Raw genomic sequence first — 24,020 nt, forward strand, 5'->3', positions numbered from 1 at the left:
CTACTGGAGAGACTTGACTTTGCAGACATCCGTCGCCAGTGGCCGCCCAAACACCAAGCTCCATCGCAAACAGCAGGACAATCTTGGGCTACGGGGAACGTCAAAACCTAGCTAGCAATATCAGTGTAGCGTATCGAGCTGTACGTTTATGTTGCAGTAAGTCGTGGAAAAGTATGCACAACACCTTTCTCATTGCATTAGACGACACTACATGTCGATACAATGCTTATTCCTGCAGTAAATAAGTGGGTCGGTGATTTTGCCCCGATCGGATATCGACGTGGACGGATGCTGTCATTAAACGATTCGCGAGTGGGAGCTTGGTCGGCTGCACTGCTGCATGGCATTAGACGTTAACAGCGGCCCAGTACGATGTTTTGAATGCGTTTTCGAATCGACAAATGTCTTCCTTCGGCAAGCACTCGCCAAAGACACAGCTGCAGTTGCAGCAGACGAGGTGGCCGAGTGGTTAAGGCGTTGGACTGCTAATCCAATGTGCTCTGCACGCGTGGGTTCGAATCCCATCCTCGTCGAAGAATTTTACGTAAGGCACTCGTTTGCGGTCACTCCCTCTCCGTGCAAAACGCCACACAGTAGTAACAACGGCGCGTGTACGTGGCAGATAGAGTGTGTATGAAATACGAGACAAAACTGCGTACCAGATGAAAGCGCACAACATTCCATAGCGTATGCCCTTCGAATTAAACATCATTTCGAGATCTATAAACCAATCAAATTTCGGTTCTAGCAAAGAGTATGTTGGTATTTGCGAACGACGAGTTGTTATTTATATTTAAGTGCATACCTGTCGCAGTCATTTTAACGTATCAAGCCTATAATAATCCATCTGTAGCACAACTGTCGCCTTCCGACAGTTTGTTTAAAGCCAGGCCGCCATCTACAGAAGCGATTTGACAGGGCCTACTGGAGAGACTTGACTTTGCAGACATCCGTCGCCAGTGGCCGCCCAAACACCAAGCTCCATCGCAAACAGCAGGACAATCTTGGGCTACGGGGAACGTCAAAACCTAGCTAGCAATATCAGTGTAGCGTATCGAGCTGTACGTTTCGTTGCAGTAAGTCGTGGAAAAGTATGCACAACACCTTTCTCATTGCATTAGACGACACTACATGTCGATACAATGCTTATTCCTGCAGTAAATAAGTGGGTCGGTGATTTTGCCCCGATCGGATATCGACGTGGACGGATGCTGTCATTAAACGATTCGCGAGTGGGAGCTTGGTCGGCTGCACTGCTGCATGGCATTAGACGTTAACAGCGGCCCAGTACGATGTTTTGAATGCGTTTTCGAATCGACAAATGTCTTCCTTCGGCAAGCACTCGCCAAAGACACAGCTGCAGTTGCAGCAGACGAGGTGGCCGAGTGGTTAAGGCGTTGGACTGCTAATCCAATGTGCTCTGCACGCGTGGGTTCGAATCCCATCCTCGTCGAAGAATTTTACGTAAGGCACTCGTTTGCGGTCACTCCCTCTCCGTGCAAAACGCCACACAGTAGTAACAACGGCGCGTGTACGTGGCAGATAGAGTGTGTATGAAATACGAGACAAAACTGCGTACCAGATGAAAGCGCACAACATTCCATAGCGTATGCCCTTCGAATTAAACATCATTTCGAGATCTATAAACCAATCAAATTTCGGTTCCAGCAAAGAGTATGTTGGTATTTGCGAACGACGAGTTGTTATTTATATTTAAGTGCATACCTGTCGCAGTCATTTTAACGTATCAAGCCTATAATAATCCATCTGTAGCACAACTGTCGCCTTCCGACAGTTTGTTTAAAGCCAGGCCGCCATCTACAGAAGCGATTTGACAGGGCCTACTGGAGAGACTTGACTTTGCAGACATCCGTCGCCAGTGGCCGCCCAAACACCAAGCTCCATCGCAAACAGCAGGACAATCTTGGGCTACGGGGAACGTCAAAACCTAGCTAGCAATATCAGTGTAGCGTATCGAGCTGTACGTTTATGTTGCAGTAAGTCGTGGAAAAGTATGCACAACACCTTTCTCATTGCATTAGACGACACTACATGTCGATACAATGCTTATTCCTGCAGTAAATAAGTGGGTCGGTGATTTTGCCCCGATCGGATATCGACGTGGACGGATGCTGTCATTAAACGATTCGCGAGTGGGAGCTTGGTCGGCTGCACTGCTGCATGGCATTAGACGTTAACAGCGGCCCAGTACGATGTTTTGAATGCGTTTTCGAATCGACAAATGTCTTCCTTCGCCAAGCACTCGCCAAAGACACAGCTGCAGTTGCAGCAGACGAGGTGGCCGAGTGGTTAAGGCGTTGGACTGCTAATCCAATGTGCTCTGCACGCGTGGGTTCGAATCCCATCCTCGTCGAAGAATTTTACGTAAGGCACTCGTTTGCGGTCACTCCCTCTCCGTGCAAAACGCCACACAGTAGTAACAACGGCGCGTGTACGTGGCAGATAGAGTGTGTATGAAATACGAGACAAAACTGCGTACCAGATGAAAGCGCACAACATTCCATAGCGTATGCCCTTCGAATTAAACATCATTTCGAGATCTATAAACCAATCAAATTTCGGTTCCAGCAAAGAGTATGTTGGTATTTGCGAACGACGAGTTGTTATTTATATTTAAGTGCATACCTGTCGCAGTCATTTTAACGTATCAAGCCTATAATAATCCATCTGTAGCACAACTGTCGCCTTCCGACAGTTTGTTTAAAGCCAGGCCGCCATCTACAGAAGCGATTTGACAGGGCCTACTGGAGAGACTTGACTTTGCAGACATCCGTCGCCAGTGGCCGCCCAAACACCAAGCTCCATCGCAAACAGCAGGACAATCTTGGGCTACGGGGAACGTCAAAACCTAGCTAGCAATATCAGTGTAGCGTATCGAGCTGTACGTTTCGTTGCAGTAAGTCGTGGAAAAGTATGCACAACACCTTTCTCATTGCATTAGACGACACTACATGTCGATACAATGCTTATTCCTGCAGTAAATAAGTGGGTCGGTGATTTTGCCCCGATCGGATATCGACGTGGACGGATGCTGTCATTAAACGATTCGCGAGTGGGAGCTTGGTCGGCTGCACTGCTGCATGGCATTAGACGTTAACAGCGGCCCAGTACGATGTTTTGAATGCGTTTTCGAATCGACAAATGTCTTCCTTCGGCAAGCACTCGCCAAAGACACAGCTGCAGTTGCAGCAGACGAGGTGGCCGAGTGGTTAAGGCGTTGGACTGCTAATCCAATGTGCTCTGCACGCGTGGGTTCGAATCCCATCCTCGTCGAAGAATTTTACGTAAGGCACTCGTTTGCGGTCACTCCCTCTCCGTGCAAAACGCCACACAGTAGTAACAACGGCGCGTGTACGTGGCAGATAGAGTGTGTATGAAATACGAGACAAAACTGCGTACCAGATGAAAGCGCACAACATTCCATAGCGTATGCCCTTCGAATTAAACATCATTTCGAGATCTATAAACCAATCAAATTTCGGTTCTAGCAAAGAGTATGTTGGTATTTGCGAACGACGAGTTGTTATTTATATTTAAGTGCATACCTGTCGCAGTCATTTTAACGTATCAAGCCTATAATAATCCATCTGTAGCACAACTGTCGCCTTCCGACAGTTTGTTTAAAGCCAGGCCGCCATCTACAGAAGCGATTTGACAGGGCCTACTGGAGAGACTTGACTTTGCAGACATCCGTCGCCAGTGGCCGCCCAAACACCAAGCTCCATCGCAAACAGCAGGACAATCTTGGGTTACGGGGAACGTCAAAACCTAGCTAGCAATATCAGTGTAGCGTATCGAGCTGTACGTTTCGTTGCAGTAAGTCGTGGAAAAGTATGCACAACACCTTTCTCATTGCATTAGACGACACTACATGTCGATACAATGCTTATTCCTGCAGTAAATAAGTGGGTCGGTGATTTTGCCCCGATCGGATATCGACGTGGACGGATGCTGTCATTAAACGATTCGCGAGTGGGAGCTTGGTCGGCTGCACTGCTGCATGGCATTAGACGTTAACAGCGGCCCAGTACGATGTTTTGAATGCGTTTTCGAATCGACAAATGTCTTCCTTCGCCAAGCACTCGCCAAAGACACAGCTGCAGTTGCAGCAGACGAGGTGGCCGAGTGGTTAAGGCGTTGGACTGCTAATCCAATGTGCTCTGCACGCGTGGGTTCGAATCCCATCCTCGTCGAAGAATTTTACGTAAGGCACTCGTTTGCGGTCACTCCCTCTCCGTGCAAAACGCCACACAGTAGTAACAACGGCGCGTGTACGTGGCAGATAGAGTGTGTATGAAATACGAGACAAAACTGCGTACCAGATGAAAGCGCACAACATTCCATAGCGTATGCCCTTCGAATTAAACATCATTTCGAGATCTATAAACCAATCAAATTTCGGTTCCAGCAAAGAGTATGTTGGTATTTGCGAACGACGAGTTGTTATTTATATTTAAGTGCATACCTGTCGCAGTCATTTTAACGTATCAAGCCTATAATAATCCATCTGTAGCACAACTGTCGCCTTCCGACAGTTTGTTTAAAGCCAGGCCGCCATCTACAGAAGCGATTTGACAGGGCCTACTGGAGAGACTTGACTTTGCAGACATCCGTCGCCAGTGGCCGCCCAAACACCAAGCTCCATCGCAAACAGCAGGACAATCTTGGGCTACGGGGAACGTCAAAACCTAGCTAGCAATATCAGTGTAGCGTATCGAGCTGTACGTTTCGTTGCAGTAAGTCGTGGAAAAGTATGCACAACACCTTTCTCATTGCATTAGACGACACTACATGTCGATACAATGCTTATTCCTGCAGTAAATAAGTGGGTCGGTGATTTTGCCCCGATCGGATATCGACGTGGACGGATGCTGTCATTAAACGATTCGCGAGTGGGAGCTTGGTCGGCTGCACTGCTGCATGGCATTAGACGTTAACAGCGGCCCAGTACGATGTTTTGAATGCGTTTTCGAATCGACAAATGTCTTCCTTCGGCAAGCACTCGCCAAAGACACAGCTGCAGTTGCAGCAGACGAGGTGGCCGAGTGGTTAAGGCGTTGGACTGCTAATCCAATGTGCTCTGCACGCGTGGGTTCGAATCCCATCCTCGTCGAAGAATTTTACGTAAGGCACTCGTTTGCGGTCACTCCCTCTCCGTGCAAAACGCCACACAGTAGTAACAACGGCGCGTGTACGTGGCAGATAGAGTGTGTATGAAATACGAGACAAAACTGCGTACCAGATGAAAGCGCACAACATTCCATAGCGTATGCCCTTCGAATTAAACATCATTTCGAGATCTATAAACCAATCAAATTTCGGTTCCAGCAAAGAGTATGTTGGTATTTGCGAACGACGAGTTGTTATTTATATTTAAGTGCATACCTGTCGCAGTCATTTTAACGTATCAAGCCTATAATAATCCATCTGTAGCACAACTGTCGCCTTCCGACAGTTTGTTTAAAGCCAGGCCGCCATCTACAGAAGCGATTTGACAGGGCCTACTGGAGAGACTTGACTTTGCAGACATCCGTCGCCAGTGGCCGCCCAAACACCAAGCTCCATCGCAAACAGCAGGACAATCTTGGGCTACGGGGAACGTCAAAACCTAGCTAGCAATATCAGTGTAGCGTATCGAGCTGTACGTTTCGTTGCAGTAAGTCGTGGAAAAGTATGCACAACACCTTTCTCATTGCATTAGACGACACTACATGTCGATACAATGCTTATTCCTGCAGTAAATAAGTGGGTCGGTGATTTTGCCCCGATCGGATATCGACGTGGACGGATGCTGTCATTAAACGATTCGCGAGTGGGAGCTTGGTCGGCTGCACTGCTGCATGGCATTAGACGTTAACAGCGGCCCAGTACGATGTTTTGAATGCGTTTTCGAATCGACAAATGTCTTCCTTCGGCAAGCACTCGCCAAAGACACAGCTGCAGTTGCAGCAGACGAGGTGGCCGAGTGGTTAAGGCGTTGGACTGCTAATCCAATGTGCTCTGCACGCGTGGGTTCGAATCCCATCCTCGTCGAAGAATTTTACGTAAGGCACTCGTTTGCGGTCACTCCCTCTCCGTGCAAAACGCCACACAGTAGTAACAACGGCGCGTGTACGTGGCAGATAGAGTGTGTATGAAATACGAGACAAAACTGCGTACCAGATGAAAGCGCACAACATTCCATAGCGTATGCCCTTCGAATTAAACATCATTTCGAGATCTATAAACCAATCAAATTTCGGTTCTAGCAAAGAGTATGTTGGTATTTGCGAACGACGAGTTGTTATTTATATTTAAGTGCATACCTGTCGCAGTCATTTTAACGTATCAAGCCTATAATAATCCATCTGTAGCACAACTGTCGCCTTCCGACAGTTTGTTTAAAGCCAGGCCGCCATCTACAGAAGCGATTTGACAGGGCCTACTGGAGAGACTTGACTTTGCAGACATCCGTCGCCAGTGGCCGCCCAAACACCAAGCTCCATCGCAAACAGCAGGACAATCTTGGGTTACGGGGAACGTCAAAACCTAGCTAGCAATATCAGTGTAGCGTATCGAGCTGTACGTTTCGTTGCAGTAAGTCGTGGAAAAGTATGCACAACACCTTTCTCATTGCATTAGACGACACTACATGTCGATACAATGCTTATTCCTGCAGTAAATAAGTGGGTCGGTGATTTTGCCCCGATCGGATATCGACGTGGACGGATGCTGTCATTAAACGATTCGCGAGTGGGAGCTTGGTCGGCTGCACTGCTGCATGGCATTAGACGTTAACAGCGGCCCAGTACGATGTTTTGAATGCGTTTTCGAATCGACAAATGTCTTCCTTCGGCAAGCACTCGCCAAAGACACAGCTGCAGTTGCAGCAGACGAGGTGGCCGAGTGGTTAAGGCGTTGGACTGCTAATCCAATGTGCTCTGCACGCGTGGGTTCGAATCCCATCCTCGTCGAAGAATTTTACGTAAGGCACTCGTTTGCGGTCACTCCCTCTCCGTGCAAAACGCCACACAGTAGTAACAACGGCGCGTGTACGTGGCAGATAGAGTGTGTATGAAATACGAGACAAAACTGCGTACCAGATGAAAGCGCACAACATTCCATAGCGTATGCCCTTCGAATTAAACATCATTTCGAGATCTATAAACCAATCAAATTTCGGTTCCAGCAAAGAGTATGTTGGTATTTGCGAACGACGAGTTGTTATTTATATTTAAGTGCATACCTGTCGCAGTCATTTTAACGTATCAAGCCTATAATAATCCATCTGTAGCACAACTGTCGCCTTCCGACAGTTTGTTTAAAGCCAGGCCGCCATCTACAGAAGCGATTTGACAGGGCCTACTGGAGAGACTTGACTTTGCAGACATCCGTCGCCAGTGGCCGCCCAAACACCAAGCTCCATCGCAAACAGCAGGACAATCTTGGGCTACGGGGAACGTCAAAACCTAGCTAGCAATATCAGTGTAGCGTATCGAGCTGTACGTTTCGTTGCAGTAAGTCGTGGAAAAGTATGCACAACACCTTTCTCATTGCATTAGACGACACTACATGTCGATACAATGCTTATTCCTGCAGTAAATAAGTGGGTCGGTGATTTTGCCCCGATCGGATATCGACGTGGACGGATGCTGTCATTAAACGATTCGCGAGTGGGAGCTTGGTCGGCTGCACTGCTGCATGGCATTAGACGTTAACAGCGGCCCAGTACGATGTTTTGAATGCGTTTTCGAATCGACAAGTGTCTTCCTTCGCCAAGCACTCGCCAAAGACACAGCTGCAGTTGCAGCAGACGAGGTGGCCGAGTGGTTAAGGCGTTGGACTGCTAATCCAATGTGCTCTGCACGCGTGGGTTCGAATCCCATCCTCGTCGAAGAATTTTACGTAAGGCACTCGTTTGCGGTCACTCCCTCTCCGTGCAAAACGCCACACAGTAGTAACAACGGCGCGTGTACGTGGCAGATAGAGTGTGTATGAAATACGAGACAAAACTGCGTACCAGATGAAAGCGCACAACATTCCATAGCGTATGCCCTTCGAATTAAACATCATTTCGAGATCTATAAACCAATCAAATTTCGGTTCCAGCAAAGAGTATGTTGGTATTTGCGAACGACGAGTTGTTATTTATATTTAAGTGCATACCTGTCGCAGTCATTTTAACGTATCAAGCCTATAATAATCCATCTGTAGCACAACTGTCGCCTTCCGACAGTTTGTTTAAAGCCAGGCCGCCATCTACAGAAGCGATTTGACAGGGCCTACTGGAGAGACTTGACTTTGCAGACATCCGTCGCCAGTGGCCGCCCAAACACCAAGCTCCATCGCAAACAGCAGGACAATCTTGGGCTACGGGGAACGTCAAAACCTAGCTAGCAATATCAGTGTAGCGTATCGAGCTGTACGTTTCGTTGCAGTAAGTCGTGGAAAAGTATGCACAACACCTTTCTCATTGCATTAGACGACACTACATGTCGATACAATGCTTATTCCTGCAGTAAATAAGTGGGTCGGTGATTTTGCCCCGATCGGATATCGACGTGGACGGATGCTGTCATTAAACGATTCGCGAGTGGGAGCTTGGTCGGCTGCACTGCTGCATGGCATTAGACGTTAACAGCGGCCCAGTACGATGTTTTGAATGCGTTTTCGAATCGACAAATGTCTTCCTTCGGCAAGCACTCGCCAAAGACACAGCTGCAGTTGCAGCAGACGAGGTGGCCGAGTGGTTAAGGCGTTGGACTGCTAATCCAATGTGCTCTGCACGCGTGGGTTCGAATCCCATCCTCGTCGAAGAATTTTACGTAAGGCACTCGTTTGCGGTCACTCCCTCTCCGTGCAAAACGCCACACAGTAGTAACAACGGCGCGTGTACGTGGCAGATAGAGTGTGTATGAAATACGAGACAAAACTGCGTACCAGATGAAAGCGCACAACATTCCATAGCGTATGCCCTTCGAATTAAACATCATTTCGAGATCTATAAACCAATCAAATTTCGGTTCTAGCAAAGAGTATGTTGGTATTTGCGAACGACGAGTTGTTATTTATATTTAAGTGCATACCTGTCGCAGTCATTTTAACGTATCAAGCCTATAATAATCCATCTGTAGCACAACTGTCGCCTTCCGACAGTTTGTTTAAAGCCAGGCCGCCATCTACAGAAGCGATTTGACAGGGCCTACTGGAGAGACTTGACTTTGCAGACATCCGTCGCCAGTGGCCGCCCAAACACCAAGCTCCATCGCAAACAGCAGGACAATCTTGGGTTACGGGGAACGTCAAAACCTAGCTAGCAATATCAGTGTAGCGTATCGAGCTGTACGTTTCGTTGCAGTAAGTCGTGGAAAAGTATGCACAACACCTTTCTCATTGCATTAGACGACACTACATGTCGATACAATGCTTATTCCTGCAGTAAATAAGTGGGTCGGTGATTTTGCCCCGATCGGATATCGACGTGGACGGATGCTGTCATTAAACGATTCGCGAGTGGGAGCTTGGTCGGCTGCACTGCTGCATGGCATTAGACGTTAACAGCGGCCCAGTACGATGTTTTGAATGCGTTTTCGAATCGACAAATGTCTTCCTTCGGCAAGCACTCGCCAAAGACACAGCTGCAGTTGCAGCAGACGAGGTGGCCGAGTGGTTAAGGCGTTGGACTGCTAATCCAATGTGCTCTGCACGCGTGGGTTCGAATCCCATCCTCGTCGAAGAATTTTACGTAAGGCACTCGTTTGCGGTCACTCCCTCTCCGTGCAAAACGCCACACAGTAGTAACAACGGCGCGTGTACGTGGCAGATAGAGTGTGTATGAAATACGAGACAAAACTGCGTACCAGATGAAAGCGCACAACATTCCATAGCGTATGCCCTTCGAATTAAACATCATTTCGAGATCTATAAACCAATCAAATTTCGGTTCCAGCAAAGAGTATGTTGGTATTTGCGAACGACGAGTTGTTATTTATATTTAAGTGCATACCTGTCGCAGTCATTTTAACGTATCAAGCCTATAATAATCCATCTGTAGCACAACTGTCGCCTTCCGACAGTTTGTTTAAAGCCAGGCCGCCATCTACAGAAGCGATTTGACAGGGCCTACTGGAGAGACTTGACTTTGCAGACATCCGTCGCCAGTGGCCGCCCAAACACCAAGCTCCATCGCAAACAGCAGGACAATCTTGGGCTACGGGGAACGTCAAAACCTAGCTAGCAATATCAGTGTAGCGTATCGAGCTGTACGTTTCGTTGCAGTAAGTCGTGGAAAAGTATGCACAACACCTTTCTCATTGCATTAGACGACACTACATGTCGATACAATGCTTATTCCTGCAGTAAATAAGTGGGTCGGTGATTTTGCCCCGATCGGATATCGACGTGGACGGATGCTGTCATTAAACGATTCGCGAGTGGGAGCTTGGTCGGCTGCACTGCTGCATGGCATTAGACGTTAACAGCGGCCCAGTACGATGTTTTGAATGCGTTTTCGAATCGACAAATGTCTTCCTTCGCCAAGCACTCGCCAAAGACACAGCTGCAGTTGCAGCAGACGAGGTGGCCGAGTGGTTAAGGCGTTGGACTGCTAATCCAATGTGCTCTGCACGCGTGGGTTCGAATCCCATCCTCGTCGAAGAATTTTACGTAAGGCACTCGTTTGCGGTCACTCCCTCTCCGTGCAAAACGCCACACAGTAGTAACAACGGCGCGTGTACGTGGCAGATAGAGTGTGTATGAAATACGAGACAAAACTGCGTACCAGATGAAAGCGCACAACATTCCATAGCGTATGCCCTTCGAATTAAACATCATTTCGAGATCTATAAACCAATCAAATTTCGGTTCCAGCAAAGAGTATGTTGGTATTTGCGAACGACGAGTTGTTATTTATATTTAAGTGCATACCTGTCGCAGTCATTTTAACGTATCAAGCCTATAATAATCCATCTGTAGCACAACTGTCGCCTTCCGACAGTTTGTTTAAAGCCAGGCCGCCATCTACAGAAGCGATTTGACAGGGCCTACTGGAGAGACTTGACTTTGCAGACATCCGTCGCCAGTGGCCGCCCAAACACCAAGCTCCATCGCAAACAGCAGGACAATCTTGGGCTACGGGGAACGTCAAAACCTAGCTAGCAATATCAGTGTAGCGTATCGAGCTGTACGTTTCGTTGCAGTAAGTCGTGGAAAAGTATGCACAACACCTTTCTCATTGCATTAGACGACACTACATGTCGATACAATGCTTATTCCTGCAGTAAATAAGTGGGTCGGTGATTTTGCCCCGATCGGATATCGACGTGGACGGATGCTGTCATTAAACGATTCGCGAGTGGGAGCTTGGTCGGCTGCACTGCTGCATGGCATTAGACGTTAACAGCGGCCCAGTACGATGTTTTGAATGCGTTTTCGAATCGACAAATGTCTTCCTTCGGCAAGCACTCGCCAAAGACACAGCTGCAGTTGCAGCAGACGAGGTGGCCGAGTGGTTAAGGCGTTGGACTGCTAATCCAATGTGCTCTGCACGCGTGGGTTCGAATCCCATCCTCGTCGAAGAATTTTACGTAAGGCACTCGTTTGCGGTCACTCCCTCTCCGTGCAAAACGCCACACAGTAGTAACAACGGCGCGTGTACGTGGCAGATAGAGTGTGTATGAAATACGAGACAAAACTGCGTACCAGATGAAAGCGCACAACATTCCATAGCGTATGCCCTTCGAATTAAACATCATTTCGAGATCTATAAACCAATCAAATTTCGGTTCTAGCAAAGAGTATGTTGGTATTTGCGAACGACGAGTTGTTATTTATATTTAAGTGCATACCTGTCGCAGTCATTTTAACGTATCAAGCCTATAATAATCCATCTGTAGCACAACTGTCGCCTTCCGACAGTTTGTTTAAAGCCAGGCCGCCATCTACAGAAGCGATTTGACAGGGCCTACTGGAGAGACTTGACTTTGCAGACATCCGTCGCCAGTGGCCGCCCAAACACCAAGCTCCATCGCAAACAGCAGGACAATCTTGGGTTACGGGGAACGTCAAAACCTAGCTAGCAATATCAGTGTAGCGTATCGAGCTGTACGTTTCGTTGCAGTAAGTCGTGGAAAAGTATGCACAACACCTTTCTCATTGCATTAGACGACACTACATGTCGATACAATGCTTATTCCTGCAGTAAATAAGTGGGTCGGTGATTTTGCCCCGATCGGATATCGACGTGGACGGATGCTGTCATTAAACGATTCGCGAGTGGGAGCTTGGTCGGCTGCACTGCTGCATGGCATTAGACGTTAACAGCGGCCCAGTACGATGTTTTGAATGCGTTTTCGAATCGACAAATGTCTTCCTTCGCCAAGCACTCGCCAAAGACACAGCTGCAGTTGCAGCAGACGAGGTGGCCGAGTGGTTAAGGCGTTGGACTGCTAATCCAATGTGCTCTGCACGCGTGGGTTCGAATCCCATCCTCGTCGAAGAATTTTACGTAAGGCACTCGTTTGCGGTCACTCCCTCTCCGTGCAAAACGCCACACAGTAGTAACAACGGCGCGTGTACGTGGCAGATAGAGTGTGTATGAAATACGAGACAAAACTGCGTACCAGATGAAAGCGCACAACATTCCATAGCGTATGCCCTTCGAATTAAACATCATTTCGAGATCTATAAACCAATCAAATTTCGGTTCCAGCAAAGAGTATGTTGGTATTTGCGAACGACGAGTTGTTATTTATATTTAAGTGCATACCTGTCGCAGTCATTTTAACGTATCAAGCCTATAATAATCCATCTGTAGCACAACTGTCGCCTTCCGACAGTTTGTTTAAAGCCAGGCCGCCATCTACAGAAGCGATTTGACAGGGCCTACTGGAGAGACTTGACTTTGCAGACATCCGTCGCCAGTGGCCGCCCAAACACCAAGCTCCATCGCAAACAGCAGGACAATCTTGGGCTACGGGGAACGTCAAAACCTAGCTAGCAATATCAGTGTAGCGTATCGAGCTGTACGTTTCGTTGCAGTAAGTCGTGGAAAAGTATGCACAACACCTTTCTCATTGCATTAGACGACACTACATGTCGATACAATGCTTATTCCTGCAGTAAATAAGTGGGTCGGTGATTTTGCCCCGATCGGATATCGACGTGGACGGATGCTGTCATTAAACGATTCGCGAGTGGGAGCTTGGTCGGCTGCACTGCTGCATGGCATTAGACGTTAACAGCGGCCCAGTACGATGTTTTGAATGCGTTTTCGAATCGACAAATGTCTTCCTTCGGCAAGCACTCGCCAAAGACACAGCTGCAGTTGCAGCAGACGAGGTGGCCGAGTGGTTAAGGCGTTGGACTGCTAATCCAATGTGCTCTGCACGCGTGGGTTCGAATCCCATCCTCGTCGAAGAATTTTACGTAAGGCACTCGTTTGCGGTCACTCCCTCTCCGTGCAAAACGCCACACAGTAGTAACAACGGCGCGTGTACGTGGCAGATAGAGTGTGTATGAAATACGAGACAAAACTGCGTACCAGATGAAAGCGCACAACATTCCATAGCGTATGCCCTTCGAATTAAACATCATTTCGAGATCTATAAACCAATCAAATTTCGGTTCCAGCAAAGAGTATGTTGGTATTTGCGAACGACGAGTTGTTATTTATATTTAAGTGCATACCTGTCGCAGTCATTTTAACGTATCAAGCCTATAATAATCCATCTGTAGCACAACTGTCGCCTTCCGACAGTTTGTTTAAAGCCAGGCCGCCATCTACAGAAGCGATTTGACAGGGCCTACTGGAGAGACTTGACTTTGCAGACATCCGTCGCCAGTGGCCGCCCAAACACCAAGCTCCATCGCAAACAGCAGGACAATCTTGGGCTACGGGGAACGTCAAAACCTAGCTAGCAATATCAGTGTAGCGTATCGAGCTGTACGTTTCGTTGCAGTAAGTCGTGGAAAAGTATGCACAACACCTTTCTCATTGCATTAGACGACACTACATGTCGATACAATGCTTATTCCTGCAGTAAATAAGTGGGTCGGTGATTTTGCCCCGATCGGATATCGACGTGGACGGATGCTGTCATTAAACGATTCGCGAGTGGGAGCTTGGTCGGCTGCACTGCTGCATGGCATTAGACGTTAACAGCGGCCCAGTACGATGTTTTGAATGCGTTTTCGAATCGACAAATGTCTTCCTTCGGCAAGCACTCGCCAAAGACACAGCTGCAGTTGCAGCAGACGAGGTGGCCGAGTGGTTAAGGCGTTGGACTGCTAATCCAATGTGCTCTGCACGCGTGGGTTCGAATCCCATCCTCGTCGAAGAATTTTACGTAAGGCACTCGTTTGCGGTCACTCCCTCTCCGTGCAAAACGCCACACAGTAGTAACAACGGCGCGTGTACGTGGCAGATAGAGTGTGTATGAAATACGAGACAAAACTGCGTACCAGATGAAAGCGCACAACATTCCATAGCGTATGCCCTTCGAATTAAACATCATTTCGAGATCTATAAACCAATCAAATTTCGGTTCTAGCAAAGAGTATGTTGGTATTTGCGAACGACGAGTTGTTATTTATATTTAAGTGCATACCTGTCGCAGTCATTTTAACGTATCAAGCCTATAATAATCCATCTGTAGCACAACTGTCGCCTTCCGACAGTTTGTTTAAAGCCAGGCCGCCATCTACAGAAGCGATTTGACAGGGCCTACTGGAGAGACTTGACTTTGCAGACATCCGTCGCCAGTGGCCGCCCAAACACCAAGCTCCATCGCAAACAGCAGGACAATCTTGGGCTACGGGGAACGTCAAAACCTAGCTAGCAATATCAGTGTAGCGTATCGAGCTGTACGTTTCGTTGCAGTAAGTCGTGGAAAAGTATGCACAACACCTTTCTCATTGCATTAGACGACACTACATGTCGATACAATGCTTATTCCTGCAGTAAATAAGTGGGTCGGTGATTTTGCCCCGATCGGATATCGACGTGGACGGATGCTGTCATTAAACGATTCGCGAGTGGGAGCTTGGTCGGCTGCACTGCTGCATGGCATTAGACGTTAACAGCGGCCCAGTACGATGTTTTGAATGCGTTTTCGAATCGACAAATGTCTTCCTTCGCCAAGCACTCGCCAAAGACACAGCTGCAGTTGCAGCAGACGAGGTGGCCGAGTGGTTAAGGCGTTGGACTGCTAATCCAATGTGCTCTGCAAGCGTGGGTTCGAATCCCATCCTCGTCGAAGAATTTTACGTAAGGCACTCGTTTGCGGTCACTCCCTCTCCGTGCAAAACGCCACACAGTAGTAACAACGGCGCGTGTACGTGGCAGATAGAGTGTGTATGAAATACGAGACAAAACTGCGTACCAGATGAAAGCGCACAACATTCCATAGCGTATGCCCTTCGAATTAAACATCATTTCGAGATCTATAAACCAATCAAATTTCGGTTCCAGCAAAGAGTATGTTGGTATTTGCGAACGACGAGTTGTTATTTATATTTAAGTTTATACCTGTCGCAGTCATTTTAACGTATCAAGCCTATAATAATCCATCTGTAGCACAACTGTCGCCTTCCGACAGTTTGTTTAAAGCCAGGCCGCCATCTACAGAAGCGATTTGACAGGGCCTACTGGAGAGACTTGACTTTGCAGACATCCGTCGCCAGTGGCCGCCCAAACACCAAGCTCCATCGCAAACAGCAGGACAATCTTGGGCTACGGGGAACGTCAAAACCTAGCTAGCAATATCAGTGTAGCGTATCGAGCTGTACGTTTATGTTGCAGTAAGTCGTGGAAAAGTATGCACAACACCTTTCTCATTGCATTAGACGACACTACATGTCGATACAATGCTTATTCCTGCAGTAAATAAGTGGGTCGGTGATTTTGCCCCGATCGGATATCGACGTGGACGGATGCTGTCATTAAATGATTCGCGAGTGGGAGCTTGGTCGGCTGCACTGCTGCATGGCATTAGACGTTAACAGCGGCCCAGTACGATGTTTTGAATGCGTTTTCGAATCGACAAATGTCTTCCTTCGGCAAGCACTCGCCAAAGACACAGCTGCAGTTGCAGCAGACGAGGTGGCCGAGTGGTTAAGGCGTTGGACTGCTAATCCAATGTGCTCTGCACGCGTGGGTTCGAATCCCATCCTCGTCGAAGAATTTTACGTAAGGCACTCGTTTGCGGTCACTCCCTCTCCGTGCAAAACGCCACACAGTAGTAACAACGGCGCGTGTACGTGGCAGATAGAGTGTGTATGAAATACGAGACAAAACTGCGTACCAGATGAAAGCGCACAACATTCCATAGCGTATGCCCTTCGAATTAAACATCATTTCGAGATCTATAAACCAATCAAATTTCGGTTCTAGCAAAGAGTATGTTGGTATTTGCGAACGACGAGTTGTTACTTATATTTAAGTGCATACCTGTCGCAGTCATTTTAACGTATCAAGCCTATAATAATCCATCTGTAGCACAACTGTCGCCTTCCGACAGTTTGTTTAAAGCCAGGCCGCCATCTACAGAAGCGATTTGACAGGGCCTACTGGAGAGACTTGACTTTGCAGACATCCGTCGCCAGTGGCCGCCCAAACACCAAGCTCCATCGCAAACAGCAGGACAATCTTGGGCTACGGGGAACGTCAAAACCTAGCTAGCAATATCAGTGTAGCGTATCGAGCTGTACGTTTCGTTGCAGTAAGTCGTGGAAAAGTATGCACAACACCTTTCTCATTGCATTAGACGACACTACATGTCGATACAATGCTTATTCCTGCAGTAAATAAGTGGGTCGGTGATTTTGCCCCGATCGGATATCGACGTGGACGGATGCTGTCATTAAACGATTCGCGAGTGGGAGCTTGGTCGGCTGCACTGCTGCATGGCATTAGACGTTAACAGCGGCCCAGTACGATGTTTTGAATGCGTTTTCGAATCGACAAATGTCTTCCTTCGGCAAGCACTCGCCAAAGACACAGCTGCAGTTGCAGCAGACGAGGTGGCCGAGTGGTTAAGGCGTTGGACTGCTAATCCAATGTGCTCTGCACGCGTGGGTTCGAATCCCATCCTCGTCGAAGAATTTTACGTAAGGCACTCGTTTGCGGTCACTCCCTCTCCGTGCAAAACGCCACACAGTAGTAACAACGGCGCGTGTACGTGGCAGATAGAGTGTGTATGAAATACGAGACAAAACTGCGTACCAGATGAAAGCGCACAACATTCCATAGCGTATGCCCTTCGAATTAAACATCATTTCGAGATCTATAAACCAATCAAATTTCGGTTCCAGCAAAGAGTATGTTGGTATTTGCGAACGACGAGTTGTTATTTATATTTAAGTGCATACCTGTCGCAGTCATTTTAACGTATCAAGCCTATAATAATCCATCTGTAGCACAACTGTCGCCTTCCGACAGTTTGTTTAAAGCCAGGCCGCCATCTACAGAAGCGATTTGACAGGGCCTACTGGAGAGACTTGACTTTGCAGACATCCGTCGCCAGTGGCCGCCCAAACACCAAGCTCCATCGCAAACAGCAGGACAATCTTGGGCTACGGGGAACGTCAAAACCTAGCTAGCAATATCAGTGTAGCGTATCGAGCTGTACGTTTCGTTGCAGTAAGTCGTGGAAAAGTATGCACAACACCTTTCTCATTGCATTAGACGACACTACATGTCGATACAATGCTTATTCCTGCAGTAAATAAGTGGGTCGGTGATTTTGCCCCGATCGGATATCGACGTGGACGGATGCTGTCATTAAACGATTCGCGAGTGGGAGCTTGGTCGGCTGCACTGCTGCATGGCATTAGACGTTAACAGCGGCCCAGTACGATGTTTTGAATGCGTTTTCGAATCGACAAATGTCTTCCTTCGGCAAGCACTCGCCAAAGACACAGCTGCAGTTGCAGCAGACGAGGTGGCCGAGTGGTTAAGGCGTTGGACTGCTAATCCAATGTGCTCTGCACGCGTGGGTTCGAATCCCATCCTCGTCGAAGAATTTTACGTAAGGCACTCGTTTGCGGTCACTCCCTCTCCGTGCAAAACGCCACACAGTAGTAACAACGGCGCGTGTACGTGGCAGATAGAGTGTGTATGAAATACGAGACAAAACTGCGTACCAGATGAAAGCGCACAACATTCCATAGCGTATGTCCTTCGAATTAAACATCATTTCGAGATCTATAAACCAATCAAATTTCGGTTCTAGCAAAGAGTATGTTGGTATTTGCGAACGACGAGTTGTTATTTATATTTAAGTGCATACCTGTCGCAGTCATTTTAACGTATCAAGCCTATAATAATCCATCTGTAGCACAACTGTCGCCTTCCGACAGTTTGTTTAAAGCCAGGCCGCCATCTACAGAAGCGATTTGACAGGGCCTACTGGAGAGACTTGACTTTGCAGACATCCGTCGCCAGTGGCCGCCCAAACACCAAGCTCCATCGCAAACAGCAGGACAATCTTGGGCTACGGGGAACGTCAAAACCTAGCTAGCAATATCAGTGTAGCGTATCGAGCTGTACGTTTCGTTGCAGTAAGTCGTGGAAAAGTATGCACAACACCTTTCTCATTGCATTAGACGACACTACATGTCGATACAATGCTTATTCCTGCAGTAAATAAGTGGGTCGGTGATTTTGCCCCGATCGGATATCGACGTGGACGGATGCTGTCATTAAACGATTCGCGAGTGGGAGCTTGGTCGGCTGCACTGCTGCATGGCATTAGACGTTAACAGCGGCCCAGTACGATGTTTTGAATGCGTTTTCGAATCGACAAATGTCTTCCTTCGCCAAGCACTCGCCAAAGACACAGCTGCAGTTGCAGCAGACGAGGTGGCCGAGTGGTTAAGGCGTTGGACTGCTAATCCAATGTGCTCTGCACGCGTGGGTTCGAATCCCATCCTCGTCGAAGAATTTTACGTAAGGCACTCGTTTGCGGTCACTCCCTCTCCGTGCAAAACGCCACACAGTAGTAACAACGGCGCGTGTACGTGGCAGATAGAGTGTGTATGAAATACGAGACAAAACTGCGTACCAGATGAAAGCGCACAACATTCCATAGCGTATGCCCTTCGAATTAAACATCATTTCGAGATCTATAAACCAATCAAATTTCGGTTCCAGCAAAGAGTATGTTGGTATTTGCGAACGACGAGTTGTTATTTATATTTATGTTTATACCTGTCGCAGTCATTTTAACGTATCAAGCCTATAATAATCCATCTGTAGCACAACTGTCGCCTTCCGACAGTTTGTTTAAAGCCAGGCCGCCATCTACAGAAGCGATTTGACAGGGCCTACTGGAGAGACTTGACTTTGCAGACATCCGTCGCCAGTGGCCGCCCAAACACCAAGCTCCATCGCAAACAGCAGGACAATCTTGGGCTACGGGGAACGTCAAAACCTAGCTAGCAATATCAGTGTAGCGTATCGAGCTGTACGTTTCGTTGCAGTAAGTCGTGGAAAAGTATGCACAACACCTTTCTCATTGCATTAGACGACACTACATGTCGATACAATGCTTATTCCTGCAGTAAATAAGTGGGTCGGTGATTTTGCCCCGATCGGATATCGACGTGGACGGATGCTGTCATTAAACGATTCGCGAGTGGGAGCTTGGTCGGCTGCACTGCTGCATGGCATTAGACGTTAACAGCGGCCCAGTACGATGTTTTGAATGCGTTTTCGAATCGACAAATGTCTTCCTTCGGCAAGCACTCGCCAAAGACACAGCTGCAGTTGCAGCAGACGAGGTGGCCGAGTGGTTAAGGCGTTGGACTGCTAATCCAATGTGCTCTGCACGCGTGGGTTCGAATCCCATCCTCGTCGAAGAATTTTACGTAAGGCACTCGTTTGCGGTCACTCCCTCTCCGTGCAAAACGCCACACAGTAGTAACAACGGCGCGTGTACGTGGCAGATAGAGTGTGTATGAAATACGAGACAAAACTGCGTACCAGATGAAAGCGCACAACATTCCATAGCGTATGTCCTTCGAATTAAACATCATTTCGAGATCTATAAACCAATCAAATTTCGGTTCTAGCAAAGAGTATGTTGGTATTTGCGAACGACGAGTTGTTATTTATATTTAAGTGCATACCTGTCGCAGTCATTTTAACGTATCAAGCCTATAATAATCCATCTGTAGCACAACTGTCGCCTTCCGACAGTTTGTTTAAAGCCAGGCCGCCATCTACAGAAGCGATTTGACAGGGCCTACTGGAGAGACTTGACTTTGCAGACATCCGTCGCCAGTGGCCGCCCAAACACCAAGCTCCATCGCAAACAGCAGGACAATCTTGGGCTACGGGGAACGTCAAAACCTAGCTAGCAATATCAGTGTAGCGTATCGAGCTGTACGTTTCGTTGCAGTAAGTCGTGGAAAAGTATGCACAACACCTTTCTCATTGCATTAGACGACACTACATGTCGATACAATGCTTATTCCTGCAGTAAATAAGTGGGTCGGTGATTTTGCCCCGATCGGATATCGACGTGGACGGATGCTGTCATTAAACGATTCGCGAGTGGGAGCTTGGTCGGCTGCACTGCTGCATGGCATTAGACGTTAACAGCGGCCCAGTACGATGTTTTGAATGCGTTTTCGAATCGACAAATGTCTTCCTTCGCCAAGCACTCGCCAAAGACACAGCTGCAGTTGCAGCAGACGAGGTGGCCGAGTGGTTAAGGCGTTGGACTGCTAATCCAATGTGCTCTGCACGCGTGGGTTCGAATCCCATCCTCGTCGAAGAATTTTACGTAAGGCACTCGTTTGCGGTCACTCCCTCTCCGTGCAAAACGCCACACAGTAGTAACAACGGCGCGTGTACGTGGCAGATAGAGTGTGTATGAAATACGAGACAAAACTGCGTACCAGATGAAAGCGCACAACATTCCATAGCGTATGCCCTTCGAATTAAACATCATTTCGAGATCTATAAACCAATCAAATTTCGGTTCCAGCAAAGAGTATGTTGGTATTTGCGAACGACGAGTTGTTATTTATATTTATGTTTATACCTGTCGCAGTCATTTTAACGTATCAAGCCTATAATAATCCATCTGTAGCACAACTGTCGCCTTCCGACAGTTTGTTTAAAGCCAGGCCGCCATCTACAGAAGCGATTTGACAGGGCCTACTGGAGAGACTTGACTTTGCAGACATCCGTCGCCAGTGGCCGCCCAAACACCAAGCTCCATCGCAAACAGCAGGACAATCTTGGGCTACGGGGAACGTCAAAACCTAGCTAGCAATATCAGTGTAGCGTATCGAGCTGTACGTTTATGTTGCAGTAAGTCGTGGAAAAGTATGCACAACACCTTTCTCATTGCATTAGACGACACTACATGTCGATACAATGCTTATTCCTGCAGTAAATAAGTGGGTCGGTGATTTTGCCCCGATCGGATATCGACGTGGACGGATGCTGTCATTAAATGATTCGCGAGTGGGAGCTTGGTCGGCTGCACTGCTGCATGGCATTAGACGTTAACAGCGGCCCAGTACGATGTTTTGAATGCGTTTTCGAATCGACAAATGTCTTCCTTCGGCAAGCACTCGCCAAAGACACAGCTGCAGTTGCAGCAGACGAGGTGGCCGAGTGGTTAAGGCGTTGGACTGCTAATCCAATGTGCTCTGCACGCGTGGGTTCGAATCCCATCCTCGTCGAAGAATTTTACGTAAGGCACTCGTTTGCGGTCACTCCCTCTCCGTGCAAAACGCCACACAGTAGTAACAACGGCGCGTGTACGTGGCAGATAGAGTGTGTATGAAATACGAGACAAAACTGCGTACCAGATGAAAGCGCACAACATTCCATAGCGTATGCCCTTCGAATTAAACATCATTTCGAGATCTATAAACCAATCAAATTTCGGTTCTAGCAAAGAGTATGTTGGTATTTGCGAACGACGAGTTGTTACTTATATTTAAGTGCATACCTGTCGCAGTCATTTTAACGTATCAAGCCTATAATAATCCATCTGTAGCACAACTGTCGCCTTCCGACAGTTTGTTTAAAGCCAGGCCGCCATCTACAGAAGCGATTTGACAGGGCCTACTGGAGAGACTTGACTTTGCAGACATCCGTCGCCAGTGGCCGCCCAAACACCAAGCTCCATCGCAAACAGCAGGACAATCTTGGGCTACGGGGAACGTCAAAACCTAGCTAGCAATATCAGTGTAGCGTATCGAGCTGTACGTTTCGTTGCAGTAAGTCGTGGAAAAGTATGCACAACACCTTTCTCATTGCATTAGACGACACTACATGTCGATACAATGCTTATTCCTGCAGTAAATAAGTGGGTCGGTGATTTTGCCCCGATCGGATATCGACGTGGACGGATGCTGTCATTAAACGATTCGCGAGTGGGAGCTTGGTCGGCTGCACTGCTGCATGGCATTAGACGTTAACAGCGGCCCAGTACGATGTTTTGAATGCGTTTTCGAATCGACAAATGTCTTCCTTCGCCAAGCACTCGCCAAAGACACAGCTGCAGTTGCAGCAGACGAGGTGGCCGAGTGGTTAAGGCGTTGGACTGCTAATCCAATGTGCTCTGCACGCGTGGGTTCGAATCCCATCCTCGTCGAAGAATTTTACGTAAGGCACTCGTTTGCGGTCACTCCCTCTCCGTGCAAAACGCCACACAGTAGTAACAACGGCGCGTGTACGTGGCAGATAGAGTGTGTATGAAATACGAGACAAAACTGCGTACCAGATGAAAGCGCACAACATTCCATAGCGTATGCCCTTCGAATTAAACATCATTTCGAGATCTATAAACCAATCAAATTTCGGTTCCAGCAAAGAGTATGGTGGTATTTGCGAACGACGAGTTGTTATTTATATTTAAGTGCATACCTGTCGCAGTCATTTTAACGTATCAAGCCTATAATATTCCATCTGTAGCACAACTGTCGCCTTCCGACAGTTTGTTTAAAGCCAGGCCGCCATCTACAGAAGCGATTTGACAGGGCCTACTGGAGAGACTTGACTTTGCAGACATCCGTCGCCAGTGGCCGCCCAAACACCAAGCTCCATCGCAAACAGCAGGACAATCTTGGGCTACGGGGAACGTCAAAACCTAGCTAGCAATATCAGTGTAGCGTATCGAGCTGTACGTTTCGTTGCAGTAAGTCGTGGAAAAGTATGCACAACACCTTTCTCATTGCATTAGACGACACTACATGTCGATACAAGGCTTATTCCTGCAGTAAATAAGTGGGTCGGTGATTTTGCCCCGATCGGATATCGACGTGGACGGATGCTGTCATTAAACGATTCGCGAGTGGGAGCTTGGTCGGCTGCACTGCTGCATGGCATTAGACGTTAACAGCGGCCCAGTACGATGTTTTGAATGCGTTTTCGAATCGACAAATGTCTTCCTTCGGCAAGCACTCGCCAAAGACACAGCTGCAGTTGCAGCAGACGAGGTGGCCGAGTGGTTAAGGCGTTGGACTGCTAATCCAATGTGCTCTGCACGCGTGGGTTCGAATCCCATCCTCGTCGAAGAATTTTACGTAAGGCACTCGTTTGCATTCACTCCCTCTCCGTGCAAAACGCCACACAGTAGTAACAACGGCGCGTGTACGTGGCAGATAGAGTGTGTATGAAATACGAGACAAAACTGCGTACCAGATGAAAGCGCACAACATTCCATAGCGTATGCCCTTCGAATTAAACATCATTTCGAGATCTATAAACCAATCAAATTTCGGTTCCAGCAAAGAGTATGTTGGTATTTGCGAACGACGAGTTGTTATTTATATTTAAGTGCATACCTGTCGCAGTCATTTTAACGTATCAAGCCTATAATAATCCATCTGTAGCACAACTGTCGCCTTCCGACAGTTTGTTTAAAGCCAGGCCGCCATCTACAGAAGCGATTTGACAGGGCCTACTGGAGAGACTTGACTTTGCAGACATCCGTCGCCAGTGGCCGCCCAAACACCAAGCTCCATCGCAAACAGCAGGACAATCTTGGGCTACGGGG

At 47.9% G+C, this 24,020-nt stretch overlaps 26 non-coding genes across 26 annotated transcripts; all 26 read left to right on the forward strand.

The window, feature by feature from the left end:
* Positions 1-451: 451 nt before the first annotated feature.
* Trnas-gcu lies at positions 452-533 on the forward strand. Its single transcript has one exon. It is a non-coding gene; the product is annotated as a tRNA-Ser (tRNA).
* An 838-nt stretch (positions 534-1,371) lies between these two features.
* Trnas-gcu lies at positions 1,372-1,453 on the forward strand. Its single transcript has one exon. It is a non-coding gene; the product is annotated as a tRNA-Ser (tRNA).
* An 839-nt stretch (positions 1,454-2,292) lies between these two features.
* Trnas-gcu lies at positions 2,293-2,374 on the forward strand. The gene has a single exon. It is a non-coding gene; the product is annotated as a tRNA-Ser (tRNA).
* Positions 2,375-3,212: 838 nt separating this feature from the next.
* Trnas-gcu lies at positions 3,213-3,294 on the forward strand. Its single transcript has one exon. It is a non-coding gene; the product is annotated as a tRNA-Ser (tRNA).
* An 838-nt stretch (positions 3,295-4,132) lies between these two features.
* On the forward strand, positions 4,133-4,214 carry Trnas-gcu. Its single transcript has one exon. It is a non-coding gene; the product is annotated as a tRNA-Ser (tRNA).
* An 838-nt stretch (positions 4,215-5,052) lies between these two features.
* Trnas-gcu lies at positions 5,053-5,134 on the forward strand. Its single transcript has one exon. It is a non-coding gene; the product is annotated as a tRNA-Ser (tRNA).
* An 838-nt stretch (positions 5,135-5,972) lies between these two features.
* Positions 5,973-6,054, forward strand: Trnas-gcu. The gene has a single exon. It is a non-coding gene; the product is annotated as a tRNA-Ser (tRNA).
* An 838-nt stretch (positions 6,055-6,892) lies between these two features.
* Positions 6,893-6,974, forward strand: Trnas-gcu. Its single transcript has one exon. It is a non-coding gene; the product is annotated as a tRNA-Ser (tRNA).
* An 838-nt stretch (positions 6,975-7,812) lies between these two features.
* On the forward strand, positions 7,813-7,894 carry Trnas-gcu. Its single transcript has one exon. It is a non-coding gene; the product is annotated as a tRNA-Ser (tRNA).
* Positions 7,895-8,732: 838 nt separating this feature from the next.
* Trnas-gcu lies at positions 8,733-8,814 on the forward strand. The gene has a single exon. It is a non-coding gene; the product is annotated as a tRNA-Ser (tRNA).
* An 838-nt stretch (positions 8,815-9,652) lies between these two features.
* Positions 9,653-9,734, forward strand: Trnas-gcu. Its single transcript has one exon. It is a non-coding gene; the product is annotated as a tRNA-Ser (tRNA).
* An 838-nt stretch (positions 9,735-10,572) lies between these two features.
* Trnas-gcu lies at positions 10,573-10,654 on the forward strand. Its single transcript has one exon. It is a non-coding gene; the product is annotated as a tRNA-Ser (tRNA).
* An 838-nt stretch (positions 10,655-11,492) lies between these two features.
* Trnas-gcu lies at positions 11,493-11,574 on the forward strand. Its single transcript has one exon. It is a non-coding gene; the product is annotated as a tRNA-Ser (tRNA).
* Positions 11,575-12,412: 838 nt separating this feature from the next.
* On the forward strand, positions 12,413-12,494 carry Trnas-gcu. Its single transcript has one exon. It is a non-coding gene; the product is annotated as a tRNA-Ser (tRNA).
* Positions 12,495-13,332: 838 nt separating this feature from the next.
* Positions 13,333-13,414, forward strand: Trnas-gcu. The gene has a single exon. It is a non-coding gene; the product is annotated as a tRNA-Ser (tRNA).
* An 838-nt stretch (positions 13,415-14,252) lies between these two features.
* On the forward strand, positions 14,253-14,334 carry Trnas-gcu. Its single transcript has one exon. It is a non-coding gene; the product is annotated as a tRNA-Ser (tRNA).
* An 838-nt stretch (positions 14,335-15,172) lies between these two features.
* Trnas-gcu lies at positions 15,173-15,254 on the forward strand. Its single transcript has one exon. It is a non-coding gene; the product is annotated as a tRNA-Ser (tRNA).
* An 839-nt stretch (positions 15,255-16,093) lies between these two features.
* Positions 16,094-16,175, forward strand: Trnas-gcu. The gene has a single exon. It is a non-coding gene; the product is annotated as a tRNA-Ser (tRNA).
* An 838-nt stretch (positions 16,176-17,013) lies between these two features.
* Positions 17,014-17,095, forward strand: Trnas-gcu. Its single transcript has one exon. It is a non-coding gene; the product is annotated as a tRNA-Ser (tRNA).
* Positions 17,096-17,933: 838 nt separating this feature from the next.
* Positions 17,934-18,015, forward strand: Trnas-gcu. Its single transcript has one exon. It is a non-coding gene; the product is annotated as a tRNA-Ser (tRNA).
* Positions 18,016-18,853: 838 nt separating this feature from the next.
* Trnas-gcu lies at positions 18,854-18,935 on the forward strand. The gene has a single exon. It is a non-coding gene; the product is annotated as a tRNA-Ser (tRNA).
* An 838-nt stretch (positions 18,936-19,773) lies between these two features.
* Trnas-gcu lies at positions 19,774-19,855 on the forward strand. Its single transcript has one exon. It is a non-coding gene; the product is annotated as a tRNA-Ser (tRNA).
* Positions 19,856-20,693: 838 nt separating this feature from the next.
* Trnas-gcu lies at positions 20,694-20,775 on the forward strand. The gene has a single exon. It is a non-coding gene; the product is annotated as a tRNA-Ser (tRNA).
* An 839-nt stretch (positions 20,776-21,614) lies between these two features.
* Positions 21,615-21,696, forward strand: Trnas-gcu. The gene has a single exon. It is a non-coding gene; the product is annotated as a tRNA-Ser (tRNA).
* An 838-nt stretch (positions 21,697-22,534) lies between these two features.
* Positions 22,535-22,616, forward strand: Trnas-gcu. The gene has a single exon. It is a non-coding gene; the product is annotated as a tRNA-Ser (tRNA).
* Positions 22,617-23,454: 838 nt separating this feature from the next.
* Positions 23,455-23,536, forward strand: Trnas-gcu. Its single transcript has one exon. It is a non-coding gene; the product is annotated as a tRNA-Ser (tRNA).
* Positions 23,537-24,020: the final 484 nt, after the last annotated feature.

Source organism: Schistocerca americana, chromosome 2, assembly GCF_021461395.2.
Source record: "Schistocerca americana isolate TAMUIC-IGC-003095 chromosome 2, iqSchAmer2.1, whole genome shotgun sequence".
Taxonomy (NCBI): domain Eukaryota; kingdom Metazoa; phylum Arthropoda; class Insecta; order Orthoptera; family Acrididae; genus Schistocerca; species Schistocerca americana.